Source organism: Ranitomeya variabilis, chromosome 3 (assembly GCF_051348905.1).
Source record: "Ranitomeya variabilis isolate aRanVar5 chromosome 3, aRanVar5.hap1, whole genome shotgun sequence".
NCBI classification, from domain to species: Eukaryota; Metazoa; Chordata; class Amphibia; order Anura; family Dendrobatidae; genus Ranitomeya; species Ranitomeya variabilis.
Genome location: NC_135234.1, coordinates 37,324,897 through 37,338,419, shown reverse-complemented (window position 1 = coordinate 37,338,419; position 13,523 = coordinate 37,324,897). Strand labels below are relative to the sequence as shown.

At 42.7% G+C, this 13,523-nt stretch overlaps 1 protein-coding gene across 1 annotated transcript in view; it reads right to left on the bottom strand.

Annotated features, from left to right (window-relative positions):
- Positions 1–13,523, bottom strand: part of HUNK (hormonally up-regulated Neu-associated kinase) — a 78,984-nt gene that overhangs the window by 57,712 nt on the left and 7,749 nt on the right. The window lies entirely within an intron of this gene.

Sequence of the window (13,523 nt, the reverse complement as noted above, 5' to 3'; positions counted from 1 at the left end):
TATACCTACAGGACACAAGAACCTGAGTTGTCCTTACTAAGTGTTAAGTTATCCAAACAAATTTAATCGGTTTTCCGAGCCTATCAATTTTTGGTGGGGTCGGATGATGACATCATATGTGAGAGCCTCTCGAGTGTCCTTCTAATGGTAAGAGTTGGGGTAAATAAGGTACTGGCATGTTGGATTTTAAGATGCCCAATTCTTTGTCCTCTCTCCCCATTAAGCATACATTTTTTAAGGGGGTCCGTGAAGAACATAACTGTTTAGTTTTTCTTAATGTGTATGGCCAGTTAAAGGCATCTTTTTTTTCATCATGGAATCTTACCATTTTTTAAAAAAAAATCTGAAATGCAAACTCCAAAGTTCTTTAGAAAAAAAAGAGTTTGAAAAAATGGAAGGTCCTGTTTTGGTGGCAAGACATTCTAGGTCCATATCTGTCCATCTTGGGTGCTTTTACAGGTAGTTATCAAAGTCCTCCCTCTCATAAGAGAGTAATCACCACAAACCAACATGTTTCTTGAATTAATTTGGATCTGTTTAATGCAAAGGAAACACATAAATCTACAGTATGTGATCTGGCGTGCTCCGAATGCTTTCATTCTCTTGGGAAATTCTGACTATTCTGTTCAAATATGTGTAGCCTCTCATATGAGGCTAAATAGTGCTTGTCAAAAAAAGATTGCTTCCATTTAGAGATGATAGTAATACATTATGCTAATTATGAAGATGACTCCTGTTAATGGTTTACTAGCATTATCCATGCTTTCGTAAATACAGGTGACGTAGGCGTAGGATATGCAGAGGTGGTAGTCTTACCCGAGCTTTGGTGCTTGAAGGAGCCCAAAGGCCAGTCAGACATATAAGAAGACACCAATCTTATAAATGGCACATGGTAGGTTGGGATGAGTCACAGATATTTCGGCAGGAACGTCAGACTATATATTGTATATGGGGTACTCCTGAATGTCCCCTGACAGAATGTGTTGGGGAACATAGGATTGGAATATAATCACCCAATTCATTTGTTCGGTAAGGAGAAAAAGCATAACCAGATGTTCCTGGCAGAAGCTCACTGATAAGGACCTCAGGAGCGCTTGGTCAGGACAAGGGTTTCTGTGTATGGGGGAGTTGGGAAAGAGCTATCAGCCAAATTACTAGCCATTGGCCATCCTCGGGCAAGTTTGCCATATTGGGTGTGTCAGAGAAAACTGGGTGACGACAATGATAAAACTCTAATGCTAGCTACAGTATATTGGTTGTCACCTAGCTTTCCGAGAAAAATGTATGACTGATTTACAGCAGGAAAGAAAGAATAGACAATGATGAAGGCTGGAGGCTGAAATACCAAAGTGATAGACTATGTGTGCAAGGAGTCTGCTGCTCCCTACAGTCCAAAATTATAAGAGCCTCCGCTCTAGCTTTGCCATTTCTTGCATTTTAGTTTCATCAGTTTTGTGATTTACATGACTTTGTATTATGCTGATGATGTACCCTAGACAATGGCTGGATGGTGCCCTACACAATGGTTGGATGGTGCCCTACACAATGCCTGGATAGTTCCCTACACAATGGCTGGATGGGTACTCAGTGGTTGGATGGTGCCCTACACAATGGCTGAATGGTGCCCTACACAATGGCTGGATGGGGCCCTATACAATGGATGAATGTCGTTGTCTTTGCCGTGGATGATAATTAAGACAATACATATATAAGCTTAATATTCGATTATCAACTTTTAACCTTTATAGCCAATTTTCAATACAATCCTCTAATGTCTGGTGGAACAATCATCTGGGCGCAAAGCTTGGATTTTGACCTCTCCAATCTATAAACAAATATGAGATAACTACAGAGCTGTGACTATAGCTGTGAAATGAGCAGTCACTTGAATGGCCACTATCTCATCTATGGCCAGCTTTAGCCATTAGGGCAAAGCACGAAAACCAAGAATTGGCATGGAGTAATGTTGGTCATGTGAAACTAACACCAGATCTGCGCAGATGTCTGGAAACTAAAAGGAACGCGTCAACTCTATTCCAGTTGTAGTAGAGGGTGCGTTTACTTTGTTGGACCAGTCCGGCGTTTCATTGACAGCCCTCTGATTTCCCTTCCCCCCTGGGTGGCAATGCAGATTACAGCGGATCAGTCCAGTCAAGGACGCCCTAATCTGTTTACTGTGACACTTCAGTCAAAGGTAAGTGCAGTTGACCCTTTAACGGGGTTGTCCAATGAGGTAAGCAACATAGCAGATCAGTAGAACTATACCACATTTCTAATTGGAGGTATTTGCTAATATTATTATTATTACACTTACTACATATTGGTAGAGGATCTCGGGGATGGGAATACCCCTTTAAGTTAAAACAAAGCAATATCCTTTAATGGGACCAATTCTAGTTAAAATAATACATTATTTTAAGAAATGAATGGGGAATTACTGTTGGAGCAGATCCAAATGTGAAGTGTCACATTAACTGAACGCTAAGGAGTAGCAGCATTAGTGAGGCATCAATGCCTCATACCTCAGCCATTAAAGAATTCCTTATACACCATTTGGCCGCATTATGCATCGTGTCATGTACGCTCCGCAGGGCGTTTCCAGGAGATGACACCGATATAAGTTGTTCCTTCATTAAGAACTGAATATTGCCATAACTAATTCAATATCAGATTATATAAAGGGTCCCATTAAGAGATACCTCTAGGCTGCCCGTTCCCTGCACCGTGTCCTCCTCCTGAGCTCATACAGGCATCACTTACAATTAAAGGATATGACGATTACCATTAGAAAAATAAAACTGCCTTGTAAAAACAGTAGGACGCGGGGACACGTTGAGTGAATCTTAGGAAGGGAGTGGAGTTTCACGCTGGCAAGAAATTCTAAAAAAACACACCCATCACATCATAAACTGAGAACATATGCGCTAATGTACAGCCCTGTACTGGGACCTTCTAGGTTCCCTGTATGGTTAGTGAGGGATCAGAGATACATCTGGTTTACGAGAAGTGAAAAGCAGCGCACAGGGCTGTAACCACGTTAGGTCGTCAAGGTTTAGATTTATGGTCGCGATGCAGATGTTGGACAACACTTCAATAACATAAGAAAACACGATGGAAAACAGGGCATCTGGATGCAACATGCAAGTTTCCTGATTTGCATCACTGCTCTTTTAAAGGGACTCGGACCCCATCATTTAGTTCCTTTGAACTTGCCTTACGTGCGTAGTAAGGGAGGGCACTATACAACGCCATAATTAAAGGACTGTTCTTAATGTGCTTCTCGTTCTGAAAGCTTCTATTTTTCATTGTATTACCTCATACTCACTTTCTCCTCCTCGGTCTTTTTTAAAGCAGTAAAATAACTTAAAGTGGGTTTGAGTTCAGTTTTCAAATTTTGCCTGTCTGCAGCTACCACAGGAGCGATCTCACTACATACTTTTCATCCACTGATCTCAATAGTAAAACAGTTTACAGTAAACTCTTAAGCTCCCGCCAGTGGACTGTAAAATGTAAAGAATATCAAAAGTGCCCAGATTTCATTCCGGACTTCATTCCAGCTGCTCCCCTTAGTATGATTTTTTTTTTAATCTGCCATATAGGTCCAGGGATATGGGATTTTTTTTTATTTAGTGCTAATGTGTATGTTGTTTACAAGGGTGTGTGTCTTTAGGTTGCACTGTATTGTGTTCACAAAGCCATGCCCCCTTGGCAAAGTTCATGACAATTAGCACTAAATTAAAAAAAACAACCCATATCTCTGGAACCGTTTGGCGAATTTAAAAAAATAAATAAAATAAAACAGTAGAAATAAAAGAAGAGCAAATACTGTTCAATTTTTACCTAATGACAGGTGAAAATAGCTGTGTATCAGAAAATGAAGATACATTATAAAATTATGAAAGGCGAACATTAAATTCGAGCTGGTCGTGCGTGGTCGACTACACTGGCGGACACAAACAGACGAGGCCCCTATGCAAGAACAATATACGGGCTCTTTACAGTCCAAGAGCTCCTAGAAATGCAACATTCCACCTACTATAGAGGTAGAAGTGGCCCCCTTATCTCTTGGGGCCCAGGCTGTACCAATGATATGTCCGCCCCTGGGCCAATATGTTGCCCATTCTAATGTTCAAGCCATTTAGAAAGACATAACTGTTATCACTACTCGGGATTTGAACAGGCTACTAGTTTACTTACAGACAAGGAAAGGGCTGATACACCAGGGCAATATGGCCGCCCACCACCCAAAATAAAAAAACAAAACAAAACATTTCATTGTTAGTTCAGGTGCCATTGAATACTCTATGTACGATGCAGATAAATGGTACGAGTTACTATTGTCTATAGAAAATGTCATAATAGATGAAGAATTATGTTCCACGTCACAGTAATGGCTCAGCATTCCTCCTCTAGAAGCGATCCCATCAAGGGACGGCTCGTTAATGTGTTACAAGCCTGGGGTTTGGGGCCGGAGGTGGAATCCTTCCAAGAAGGTCAGCCAACTGGTTACTTTATATAATGCGTATGGATTTCCTCATCTCAGGTAGGAGCACGCACAGGGATGTGATCTTACTGCTCTCCAATGATATTAATTGCATTTAATGGCAGCAGAAGCATGCAAAGCTATTAAATAAATCTTCCAGGGAGTATGACGAGTGTCAACTTTTCCTTCCCACAGAACTTAAAAGAGCATGAAAATGCGTCTAACCCACCTAATTACAACAAAAACGGAAAAGCCGCATGTTATATTGGCAGCGACTGACATTGCACCCTACAGAGGAAGTCTTTATTCTGTACATCGGGTCTGACTGTCATCAGATGTGCATTATCTGACCTGGGGCCGGGAATGGGCAGCAGCTAGTGATGACCGAGCATGCTCGGGTGTTATCCTCAAATGCTCGGGTGTTATCCTCCATGCTCGGGTGTTATCCTGCATGCTCGGGTGTTATCCTCCATGCTCGGGTGTTATCCTCCATGCTCGGGTGTTATCCTGCATGCTCGGGTGTTATCCTCCATGCTCGGGTGTTATCTACCATGCTCGGGTGTTATCCTCCATGCTCGGGTGTTATCTACCATGCTCGGGTGTTATCCTCAAATGCTCGGGTGTTATCCTCCATGCTCGGGTGTTATCCTGCATGCTCGGGTGTTATCCTCCATGCTCGGGTGTTATCCTCCATGCTCGGGTGTTATCCTCCGTGCTCGGGTGTTATCTACCGTGCTCGGGTGTTATCCTCCATGCTCGGGTGTTATCCTCCATGCTCGGGTGTTATCCTCCATGCTCGGGTGTTATCCTCTATGCTCGGGTGTTATCCTCCATGCTCAGGTGTTATCCTCCATGCTCGGGTGTTATCCTCCATGCTCGGGTGTTATCCTGCATGCTCGGGTGTTATCCTCCATGCTCGGGTGTTATCCTCCATGCTCGGGTGTTATCCTCCGTGCTCGGGTGTTATCTACCGTGCTCGGGTGTTATCCTCCATGCTCAGGTGTTATCCTCCATGCTCAGGTGTTATCCTCCATGCTCGGGTGTTATCCTCCATGCTCGGGTGTTATCCTCCATGCTCGGGTGTTATCCTCCATGCTCGGGTGTTATCCTCCATGCTCGGGTGTTATCCTCTATGCTCGGGTGTTATCCTCCATGCTCAGGTGTTATCCTCCATGCTCGGGTGTTATCCTCCATGCTCGGTTATTATCCTCCATGCTCGGGTGTTATCCGAGTATCTCGGGCGTGCTTGTATATTATGTTCTATGTTCGAGTCCCCGCAGCTGCATGTTTCGCGGCCGTTAGACAGCTGCAACCCATGTGGGGATTGTCTAACAAACAGGCAATCCCCGCATGTGTTGCAGCTGTCTAACAGCCGCGAATGATGCAGCTACGGGGACTCAAACATATTACGTGAGCACACCCGAGATTCTCGGATAACACCCGAGCATGCTCAGATAACACAATATTCTAGCACGCTCACTCATCACTAGCAGCAGCTTAAGGATATGAGCACAAGAACACAAATTGTCGGTTTGGAAGCCACCTGGTGAATGGACAGGTCACATGTTTTAGCAGCTGCAAGGGTAAAAGAAATGACGAGAGACAGAACATGTGCATAGCAAGTCGTTTCAGTACTTTTGGTGTTTCTCTTTTGTGTGCTTCTTCAGGTGGTTTCCATGAGGAATCCGCATGAAAAAAACATAGTGTGCACATACCCTTTGGCCTCATTCAGATGTCAGTTTTTCACATACAACTTCCATCTGCTGTTTTCACAGCTACATATATGGTGCTATACACACGTCTGTGGTTTCTTTGCAGACCTTCCGCAAAAATCACTGCACTTTTATAAGATTATCATTATCTCAGCACGGGAACATTTTTTTAAACACATCCAATTGTGGAAGTTAATATTATTGAAAGATCTATTGATTAAAATGTAGATTAAAATTAACTTTGTTCGTGGGAAAAAAAACCCCTTTAAGATCTAGTTTGGTTGAGAATATGAACTATCAGAATTAAACTTTGAGAGAAGTTTCAAGCATTAATACATTTAAAAAATGAAATAAAAAAAGATAAAATGCCACGTGTGTACGATTACGGCTCAGCCTCATTACAGAAACTTCGCTTGCACCTGGAAGAATGTGATCACAGATACAACAACACAATGGCTGGTGGGTGAGAATTCTGATTATCGCGGAATGTGTTATACACAACATCCCTTTCAAGTTCTTAAAGGAATAACAGATTAATTGTGTTCGCTTCAGTTTTCGTTCCTATGGGAATTATGTACATAGCCATTTCCAAACATATACATATATATCATTATTAAAAGGAATGTATGTATACCGTAATCAAGGGTTTCACCCGATAATGATTATTCTTTACTGTTCAATCCTTTACTTTTTGCATCAATTCGTTAAAGTTTCTAGATCTCTGCTTACTCAATAGGAAACTTTATTTCTTGAATAACTACAAACAGAGATTGAAACCCATCAGGAATTTACTTTAAAAAAAACCATAATCCGCAGCACTTAACAATTCAGATTGAAAAGTAATACCCCTTTAAAGTCACAATTGCCCATTTTTTGCCCTGAGTATGCAGTTCCATTTCTTTTTCTTCCAGAATTATGGGCCTTTTTATTTAGTGCTAAGCTTTATGGTCCTTACAAAGGGGCGTGGCTCAATGATTCCTTGTGGGCCACACCCCCTTGTTATAAAAAAAAACAACAAAAACATTAAAGAGCACCAAATAATGAGGATCATATTTCCAAAGCCATATGGAGGATTTAAAAAAAAAAAAAAAATGGAATATTCAGGAGAGTAACGGGAAGACAGTAAGAGCAAAACTGGCCATTTTTTACTTGTTGACAGGTTCTCTTTAAATGGAGGGCTGAGGAAATGCCCAGGGAGTTTTTCCGTACACTTGCATTTTCAGTCATGTGCAACTGGGCAATCGGACAATGGACCAACAGCTGAAATGACCCAAAAGTCACGTACACCCCATGATAAAACTATTACAGCTTGCACCTCTATGGGCCCGCACCGTACTGTTTGATGTAAAAGAGCATGGTGGACCTTCGACACCTATGTGGACACAGATTTTAGGAGACTACCTCACATGGTAGGTAGGCAATGGTGAAGCTTGAAGCTCATGGGTCCAACTATGATTGGTCTTTAATAGTATTGGTCTTGCCAAATGGATCATTTTGGGCCTCCGGGCTTCAGGGCCACAAGTACAACTGCAATCCGTGCACCTATTATAGTGACGTCCCTTTAGGTAAGGGATCCTGTTACAGATTTAATATTGGGGCCCAGGAGCTTGAAGTTGCCCCTCTGCTTGGAGGGGAGTATACAGTGCCGAGTGTAGGTACTGTCCAATGGCCACTCTGGTGTGTCCTTAGAGTCGTGTGTATGTGTGGTCCACGTTCTGAGACACTTCTGAGGACACCACCTCACATGGTAGGTAGGCAGTGGCCTAAGCTGAAGCTCATGGGCCCACCTATGATTGGTCTTTTATAGTATTGGTCTTCTCATATGGGCAAAATGGATCATTTGGGCCTCTGGGGCTCCACGGCCCTGAGTACAACCCTTTAGGGTCGTGTGTATGAGGTCATGAGTTATTACCCCCTCATTCATTGTTGCGTCCTATGACATGAGACATCACGAGTCCCTGCTCATAAGACCATGTCCGTGTCCCGTCTGCCCCTGCCTAGGTGATACTTCATAAACCAATTTGTTCCTTATGACACAATAATCCTATATTAAATGCCAAGACATATCCCAAAGCGCGAAGGATTACACAACGTTTCTGAAAACTACACCCCCCCGCATCTAACACAAAAGTAATCTCCATGTATCAGTGTTTGGTATTAACCCTACTCTAAACCATAAATCCTCAGACTGTATAAACTCTTGAACGTGCTCAATAGGAGGACACGATGACTCAATGGGATTATTACACTGACATCCACCGTGAACATAGGGAGAATTTTCCGAGTCTCGTAAACACAAGATTTATCAAAACTGTCTCTGTTGTCCATGGCAACCAATCATGGCACAGCTTTCATATTACCAGAGCAGTTTCAAAGATGGAAGCTGAGCTCTGATTGGTTATCATGGATAACAATGACAGGTTTTTTTTTATGTTAGAAGGACTTGCATTAATACAAGTGGAGATGAGGAGTAAAGCGGTTGCCCAGAGAAACCATTATGTTCATTTTTTTAACCTCAAAGCTGGGTAGAATGGTTGCTATGGGCACCAGGCAAAGGAAGAACTCAAAATGGTGCACCAAAAAAAGAGCTGATGCCCATAGCAATAGTAGTTTTGAAAGTACACACTGATGTCGGGCCTATTATCCTATTATACTTTTATTCTGAGCAGAGGGTCAGCATAGTGTGATCACAGTGTGATCCCATTTTCTCGAATGAGGAGAAGATGTATATAAAAAAGTGTCCATCTTCTCCATTTTATCAGTCCATGAAAATCGGAGTGCACTTAGATGTCATCCAAGTGCAGTCTGATAATTTTCATTGAAGGAACAGATGATTGGCCTCGGGGAGACCAAAACATCCAACACTGCGGAGACACCATCACGTGTTTCTCAACGCAGTGATCCAGAACACTGCCCCCATCCCTTATGGGAAATATGCAAACGCATGTAAAGTAACCTGCGGAGACACCATCACGTGTTTCTCAACGCAAGCAATGAATAGCCAGACCTTTCTCCGGGAAGGAACAACCACGGGAAGGAAGAAAGGCCTGGCTATTCATTGCTTGCGTTGAGAAACACGTGATGGTGTCTCCGCAGCTTACTTTACATGCGTTTGCATATTTCCCATAAGGGATGGGGGCAGTGTTCTGGATCACTGCGTTGAGAAACACGTGATGGTGTCTCCGCAGTGTTGGATGTTTTGGTCTCCCCGAGGTCATTCATCTGTGCCTTTACAGCCTTTCACCAGGCACTGCTCCTAATAGCCAGATTCCTACTCCACACTGATGAGGGGCAAAAACCCCGAAACAGCTGTCTGTGGATGGATACCATGCTTGGCATAGGTGGTCTTCCTTTATTGGATATTCTCCTTTATTGGATGCTGCCCTTCCCGTGGTTGTTCCTTCCCGGAGAAAGGCCTGGCTATTCATTGCTTGCGTTGAGAAACACGTGATGGTGTCTCCGCAGCTTACTTTACATGCGTTTGATAATTTTCATTGACTTGCATGGCTGAGTGTGATCTGAATATTGAATCAGACTCGGGAATACTTAAATTTTTCCCTTGGACCGGCTCTGTCTGAGGAAAAAATTTGACACGTGAGTACAATGTAGGACTGTGGTGCCAAGGGCCCACCAGTAACCAACGTAATGCTGATATAAGAGGGCGATGGCGCACCGGAGGATTCTGCTGTTCTCCTGTGAGCCAGTCCGAGCCTGTGTGAGTGGCCCCATAGACTAACATTGGTCATTTTGGTCCAAAAATATGGTCCTCTGTACAAGCCCTTTGGGTAGGTCATCAACATTGTAGCCCTCAAAATTAGAGACTACCCTTAAAGAGGTTGTCTACTTTCACACTAATGACCTATACTTATGATAGGTCATCAATTTAAAAGTAGTGGACAATCTCTTTAAGCCGTGTTCATTTTGGATGCTTTTTTTTGTGACGATTTTCCAAAACAAGGTAAAATATTTGCGTTTTTAACACATTTTTGGAAAATCATGTCCAAAAACGCATTGGAAATGCAATGTGAAAACACTGTCAACTGTGCCTCTTTATAGCACCACTTTATGGGTCTATTCTCCAATAGCTTAGTACAAAATCCACCAAAAAATAAACTTCTAGAATCCCCTGTATTAAACCGGGGGCATGAGGAGGTCTGGTCCTACAAAGGTTTATGGGCGCAGTATTACAGCTGCATGCAGCCCGCAGCCCATCCGTATGGAGGAGGCCGATGTGCAGCACACACTTTCCTCCTTTCCCAGATTCCTTAATTACCCATCTATGTGAAACAGACTAATGAACGTGGAGGAGTTCTTAATTTAAGTTTATTTGTCAGTTTCTAAAAGTGGAAGGCGAAGTGGTCTTAATTACACTTATAAGCTAATTTCAGGAAGCAAACCATAATAACCTGCGGTGGACGGCTGTAATCTGATGCAGGATCATTACTGAACTGTTACCAGCTGCTACAACTATGGACGCCGCCGGCAAGAAGAGGACACGTTTTATGAGACTTTCCGAGCTGGTTATAAGAGGAATTGTCATTAGGTCAAAAGTGTTCAGTATTTGCTCTCTTGAATATTCTGTTTTTAGTTTTTTTTTTTTTATTAATCCGATTCCAGAGATATGGAACTTTTTATTCAGTGCAAATTTTTATGATCAGTTCCAAGGGGGTGGAGCTCACTGGGTAATAAATCAGAGAATAATTCAAAATTCTGAGAACCCCGCCCCCTTGTAAAAGATCATAAATCCTAGCAGTAGATAAAAAGGCGCTCCTGTGTTCTGTACAATAGAGCCGCTGCCAGACTCCTTTGGCGGTGGCTATTGATGAGCGAACATGCTGGGATAAGGTGTTATCCGCCATGCTCGGGTGCTAGCTGAGTGACTTCGGCGTGCTCAAAAAATATGTTCGAATCCCAGCGGATGTTCAACAGCAGCAAAACATGCGGGATTGTACTGTCAAACAGCCGTAACACATGCGCGGAATGAGACACATGATTCGAGCATACCGAAGTCTCCCAGTTGGCACCTGAGCATGCTCAGATAACACCTTACCCAAGCACGTTCGCTCATCACTAGCGGTGGTTTATCTTGCCAGACCAAAAGGATTTTCTGGCAAAAGTCAGACATGCTGTAGCCTTATCTCCCCCGACATCATCTATCTCTGATGAACTGTTGCTGCGCAATAATAAAACAATATTCACCGTAAATAGAAAAAACGGAAACATTCATGTTTTTATTTTAAGTTTATTATTAAGTTTATTATTATTTGGGCACACAGAGGCTTTTATACAAAGGGAAATTGTCACATTGTGCATGAAGCCTGATTTTCCAGCAGCACGCTTCTGAGCAGGAGAAGCTGGTTAGATTAATGTATAGTTTTATGGGGAATTATTCAATGGGCCGTAACATTGATGGCTCCCACTGATCAGCTGTTCACAACGTCGTCGGCAGCCAGAACTACTCCTTTACGGTACAGCACAGCTTCGTCAATGGACTAGTGGCCGTGGCTGGGTACTGAACATCTGCCCCCCATTGATTAGACTAGGAGGCAGATGTGCAGTACCCGGCTGCGGCCACCGACACTGGGAACAGTTAATTAGCGGGGCGCAGGGTGTCGCACCCCGACCAATCAGACAATGATGACCTATGCTGAGGCTATGCCATCAATGTTAAGGTCCTGGACAATCCCTTTCAGTATAACTTATATTTTATAGACTTAAATCCTTACTAATTCTAGACACAAAAGTCTAAGGAAAGGTTCTACAATGATTATCAACCGTCTCCGAAAGCACTTATTTAGTTAAATCTATCAATGGTTGAGACCGCCCACTGGACTCCTAAACCCAGATTGACCAGGGACTTAGATGAATAAAATACAAGTTAGGCTGCCGTCACACTATCAGTATTTGGTCAGTATTTTACATCAGTATTTGTAAGCCAAAACCAGGGATGGGTGATAAATGCAGAAGTGGAGCATATGTTTCTATTATACTTTTCCTCTAATTGCTCCACTCCTGGTTTTGGCTTACAAATACTGATGTAAAATGCTGACCAAATACTGCTAGTGTGACGGCAGCCTTATACTGAATGTTCCCCTAAATATATTTTTTCTGCTTAGCTCCTTCTGTTCTATGTATCATGACGTCTACAGATTAGCCGGCTTGTGAAATGTCTCAGGTTGCTTTAATGCTAAAATGCAAATTTTGCCATATTGACGGGAAATACACAAATTCTTTAAAATGATCATCTGTAAAGACGATGCATCATTTTCCAGAAAATTGTCATGTTGCAAATGCCGCTGTTCTCTTGAAGCCGTCGATGTTTTTCTTCTGTTGCTGGGCCTCTCTCTTCCTGAGATATCCCCCCTCTTCCCTATATGATTTTTTTTTTACCAACTGGGTGTGGTTCACAAGATAACTCCCACATAAAATAATTCATGACCACGCCCATTTGGATAAAAAGATTAGATTCCTGTGCAGGGAAGAGGAGGCCATATCTCAGGAACTGAGAGGCGCAGGAACAAAAGAAAAACATCACCGGGTTGAGGAGAACAGAGGCATTAAAAAAATACATATTATGGCCGGTGACGGATCTTCTTTAAAGACCATGCTATGATATTTTCTGACAAGTGGGTTGAAGAAACCACTGTAGTGTTCTACTGTGCATTGTCTTTTTGTGCATTAGACAAGGAACCGTGACAATCCGGTGAAAGGTTTCGGACCTTGGGCGGATTGATTATTTTTGACGCCTTTACGCCTCTCTTCAACTACACTGCCATCTAGAGTCGGAAGGAGCACACTACAAGATAATCGGGGGAAAAAATAATATCCTTTGTTCTTCTTGCTTTTTATGTTCTTACAAGCACAGCCAATCTGTTCTGTTTGTTAATTTCAGTAGGAAACTGCAGGCAAGCCTCTTGTCACTTCCAATCCTATAGCATTTTAGGAGAAGAATAAAAAAACCTGTTAAGTAAAGAACACAGGAGCACATACAATACAGAAGACACAAAGCGGATCTGTTTATGTTCTGCTACCCAGCGTGCAATGATTTCCTATTTACAGCCGATGAATAATACGCAGCTGTGTGCGCACGGAGCGCCGAGATGGAATCTTTTGGAAAATGCAAGTTAGTATTACTGGGCGTACCGTGCGCAAATTACAGTCACTTTCCTTCTGCGCGACGTTAAATTACATGGCTATTGTGGTTATTTTGTCCAACCATTGATGTACTTTCACTCCGAAATAGTAGTGTGCTTGTTGAGCCACCCACCGGTGATGAGGAGAGGAGGGAATCCCTGGGAAAGTGGTTGAATTGCTGAAGACAATGGCCC